Source organism: Mangifera indica, chromosome 7, assembly GCF_011075055.1.
Source record: "Mangifera indica cultivar Alphonso chromosome 7, CATAS_Mindica_2.1, whole genome shotgun sequence".
Classification (NCBI taxonomy): domain Eukaryota; kingdom Viridiplantae; phylum Streptophyta; class Magnoliopsida; order Sapindales; family Anacardiaceae; genus Mangifera; species Mangifera indica.
In genome coordinates this window covers 12,846,683-12,851,663 of record NC_058143.1, presented here as the reverse complement: position 1 = coordinate 12,851,663, position 4,981 = coordinate 12,846,683, and the positions used below count along the sequence as shown (strand labels likewise).

General features: G+C 32.9%; 1 long non-coding RNA gene across 1 annotated transcript; it reads right to left on the bottom strand.

The window, feature by feature from the left end:
• Positions 1–639: 639 nt before the first annotated feature.
• On the bottom strand, positions 640–1,983 carry LOC123221369. The gene is made up of 2 exons (XR_006503260.1): positions 1,851–1,983; positions 640–1,278 (listed from the first exon to the last, which is right to left on the bottom strand). It is a non-coding gene; the product is annotated as an uncharacterized LOC123221369 (long non-coding RNA).
• Between the last annotated feature and the right edge of the window lie 2,998 nt (positions 1,984–4,981).

Genomic DNA, 4,981 nt, shown 5'->3' with positions numbered 1-4,981 from the left:
AGCGTTGATTTTAGCCTGGAAAAGGGGGTTTTAGGTATTAGTATTGTGTTTGTACATAAGCCCACAAAGTTACTAAATTCAAGACAAGACTTCTTGTATCTCAAATCTGCTTTTGTATCTAACCCCATATTTTTTCATATATTGAAGGGTGATTTGTGAACCTTACACATCCTATCTTGATTTATCCTAGGACTAAAATGAACCAAATGCAACAGGAATAAATATCTTGACAAATAAATATAATAGAGCCAAGAAATTAACCAATAAAAACAAAAGCCACAAAGGTTTCAGTATCACAGCTAACGTGAATGTCTAATGAAACTACATCTATTTGGGATTCGGGGTCAGTGATGGAAGCATGTTTTGTAAAACTAACTCCTAAAATTTCACCATCATGATCTCATGTTTACGTGCTAGAGATTTAATTAACTAATAAAGGAACAGAGAGGGTGTGGTACATGTGCTTAACGCATTTCAGCAGTACCAAGATTCTTTGAAGTCACCAAAAAAGCAAAATCTAAAAATATTTGCAGTTATCATGTATGCAATTGTGCCTAGTTCCTGAGTGGAGAATCATTTAGTGGAAAGAAAAGGAATCTGATGCAGCTGCTCACATGGGGACAGTCTACTAGGATGAAGTTGACAGAAATGTCAAGCATTTTGCATTTCATGCATAAAATTTGATATTATGGACATTATAACACAAATAAAGTAGAGGGTTCCACTAGGTAATGGAAATTAGAAAGAGGAAGCCAATGACGATTACAAAGTGAGCCTAGAGAATTACATACCCTGTAAAGCTGGCCCTCCTTGATGGGAACAGAATGCTATAAATGGAATTGATCTTCAAAAAAGCATGTAAAGAAAGGAGCATCTGCGACTGAAAATTACCTAATATTGTTCCAGCATTCACCAGTCACCACTAGATGGAAGCATCTACAAAGTGTCTCCAAGAGCATCTTGATGACCTTAATTTCAACTTCTACTTTATTCCCTCAGAGACTTCTTTCCCTTTGTTTTCTTGGTACCAAAAAGAGTCAGCTTTGTAAAATGTACTGGATGAACTTGGTGAAGTTTTGTAAAAGTTGTTGGTTACTAATATAAGATAGCAAACAAGAGGTTAATACTTTGCTGCAAAATGTTTGTGCTTCCATTACATTCTCAATCCGTGCATCAGTTGTCTATAACAAGGCATCACAAAAGGAAAAATAGATTAATTAAGCCTCGCTTTGAGTACTTTACTGAAGCAAAACCAGCTCATACCTTAATCTTTGATTCCTGCAATGCGTAATGATTCTTCCCATTAGTTTTCCAGGTGAAATAGAAAGAAACATGTGATTAACTAAAAGAATGAAGCTTTGTCTATGAGAATAAGCTGAGGAAGCTAGAAATGAAGGAATTTCTGAAGAAAATCTACTCAACAATTAGATGGAAGTTTTGCAGAGAGTGAATGATAGTCTACTAGCTGAAATCAAATACATTAGCAAGTATTGGTTAGAGTTAGATATCTTGATAGGACTAAAAAGTTTGAAATGAATTTATAAGCTACAACATTTTGTCTGGGTTAAATTGTATCAACGTACTTAAAGATATTGTTATCTATGGCAAAGATTAGGACTGAAAAATGGTGACAGAAGTTCATTTAAATTCATCACAATAATCTCTGTAGGAACATGAAAACTTAATAAACTGATGAAACCAGCAGATGTCCCTAATAATAATCCCCTCTCAAAATCTCTGAGGCAAACTTAATAACTGTATAACAGTCATCACAAGTGCACAGGTTCTTTTTCCAGATTAGAGTCCAACAGGAAGAATCAGGAATCAGAATGCAAGTGCTAGTGTCTCACTTATGGTATCACAAGCTCTGTTCTTTGTATTCTTCTAAAAAAATTGCCTCCTGTGTTTCAGCCCTATAACCTTCCTTCTTCACCAAGTCCTCCAATGTACTTAACATCTCGTAAATCTGTTGTCTTAAATTGTGATCCATCATGCACTGTAAACACAAAGGTTTGTTTTTACCACCAATCCAACTGCATCCAGGTTCCTTGCCAACTCCACTCACCTCACGAGTCCTCTAATTTCATCAGCATCCTTGGTCTGCACATCCATGTTGTTGGTAAACAGCAATCCTGGTTATCCAACAAACCACAATTCAATTCTCAATCTCTTCAGACACCCAAGCAGCATCAACCAAGCTCCCACAATTTGCTTACATTGTAATTAATGAACTCGCAACAAACATAATTTTCACAAATCCAGTTTTAATAATATGGTCATTGATCAAGGTTCCTCAATTTAATGCTGCACGACTAACAGAAGCATGAAGAAGAGCAGGATTCTCTCCTCATGACCGAAAAGTAATTACAAGCTTCTCCAAAATTGTTAATGGTGAACGAACCCCATGATTATACAATTCCGTGCATGCAATATCTCTATCTCCCATGCGTTGAAACAACAAAGCAGCGTCATGAAACAACCCATAAATAAAGTACATATCCATCAATGAGTTCCTTACATAAGCTAATGTCACCACACCATTCTTCACAGCCATGCCATGAACTTGTCTCCTAAATTCTAACCTCCCCATATTAGCACATTCACTTCTTAAAAGCCAGATCAGCCCACTTGATTTAGACTAGTAAATTCCTCCCTATTAATCTCACAAAAAAAGCGCAATTTCAATATCATACATTTCAATTCGAACCCATAACCATAAAATCCCCAAAACAAGGTCTCTTTGAGGCATTTTATCAAACACTCTTTTTGCCGCGGTCACAGTGTAAAACTGTAATTACCATATTACCTCGTATTAAAAAAGACTCATTCTTTCTCTTTCTTCTTCATCCTCCTTTCTCCCCCCTCATTTATTTCTCTTTCTTTTTCTGCTTTTTTTAATTTCGAGATTTATTTGGTTGAAACCAAGAAAGTGTGGTGGTGAGATTGCAATGCCATATAAGTATGAATCAAAAGGGGCGGGAATGGATGTCATGTCTGACTGTTTTGATGATGAAATATGAAGGTAGAACATGCAACAACAAAATATTGATTGATTTTGGTTTGGCGATTAGGGATGGGATGGTGAGTGGAGGAGGAAGGACATGAAAATAATGGCTAGAATGCACCCACCAGGCAGATGCCACCGAGTCTGTCGGCAATGTTTTTTTTTTATTTTTTATTTTTTGGTAATTCCCTTTTTCTAAAACTTTGAAAAGATAGAAGGATTATTAGGTCATTTTATAGTTAATTTTATGTTTAAATTTTTGTTATATGTATATATTTTTTATACATATATAAAGTATTATTATATAATTAAATATTATTGTGTATTCAATTTAAAATTATTTAATTATTTAATAATATATATAATTTTATTTTTAAAACATTTTTAAAATTAAACCAACCGCAAAAAATAGATAAAATCTAGACGTAGGGATGAATCAACCATCAATCAAAACTTGAGCATATGCTCCCATGACTCCATCCACGGAATCATATCAATTTAGGAAAACGTAAATCTCTTGATGTTGAAGCATGTGAAGGTGGCCTCACCATTCATTTATCACGCAAAGCTTCGCTGTAAATAAAGTTGAGCTTGTCCATTACTCAATCGCTGGGTGATGTCGGCGTCAGTCATTAACTCCCATATGTGAGAATTTACATATTTACCCATATATAATGGGTTATGGTCAATTTCACACCAATCGTTTCACAATTAAGATATTTTAATAAGTATTTGGTAAATAACCAATTTACTCTTTATAAAAAACAATATACCTGGCCACGGTTCATGAACTGATAATTTTGATTTGAAATCATAGGTTTATGATTCGAAAAAATAAGAATCCTGAACTGAAACAGTAATAGGATAGCTTGTAACCAATTCAAAACCGATAATTCTGGTTCATAACCGTAGTTCAGAACCAACGGTTTCGATTCGAAACTGACATTAAACCGTTAATTCTAATATATGATATTTATTTAATTTTTAAATTATTAATTACAATATTGAAAATTAAAAAAAATATTTGGACTTAATTTTTCAATTAAGCTTCTTACGTATCTTCTTAGGGTTTAAAAGAATCAAAACCTACGTAGACCAAATCTCCTATTACCAGAAGAATTTCCACTACTTGCCATTTTTTGATAATAAATAAAATTAATTATCTAAATAAATTATATGATTAATTATGAAAGATAATAAAAAAATAATAAATAAAATTAATTATAGAAATAAATTCTATAATTAATTATGAATTGTATAATATAAATAGAAATTATAATTAATAAAAAATAAAGAAAGAATTTAATTAGATTTGAGATAATTTGATTGAAAGATTGAGAGAGTATTAAGAATTGAAAAAGAATGAAAGTTTGAAGGATTGAGTGAGAGAGTTGAGAGATTGAAATTTGAATAGGTATATATATATATAGGAAAAAAAAAATTTGAAACAATTTAAAAAAATAGAGGGTGAAAATGAGATTAAGAACTTTTGCAGAGGACCATTGGTCCCCTACAAAAGTTCTGAAAATTACAGGGGACCGTTGTCCCCTGCACTTGCAGTGAAGGGAACCGTTGGTTCCTTTACTAAATTTTAAAAAATAAAAAATATTCAAAAAAAATTTAAAATTTTCTGTTTAGTATAGTAAACCACCAGTTTACATGTTAATTCATAAACCGGATGTGAACCGATGGTTTTACGATTCAAAATTAAATAAACCGAAACCAAACCACTAAAATCTGGTTTCGATTCCGGTTCTGGGTTTATCCATTCCGATTCCAGTTTTATCCAGATTGGTTTCGATCCGGTTCATGGGCCAAACCGCCCGTGGCCAGGTCTACAGAACAAAGATGTTTTTGGTTGAAATTGTTTAAAATTAAGGGTATCATGAAATTACCTTAATAACAATAAGGGTAAAAATGTAAATTTAACGAGATTTTATCTAAAATAAAAATGAATTTGGATTAAACTGTTTGTTA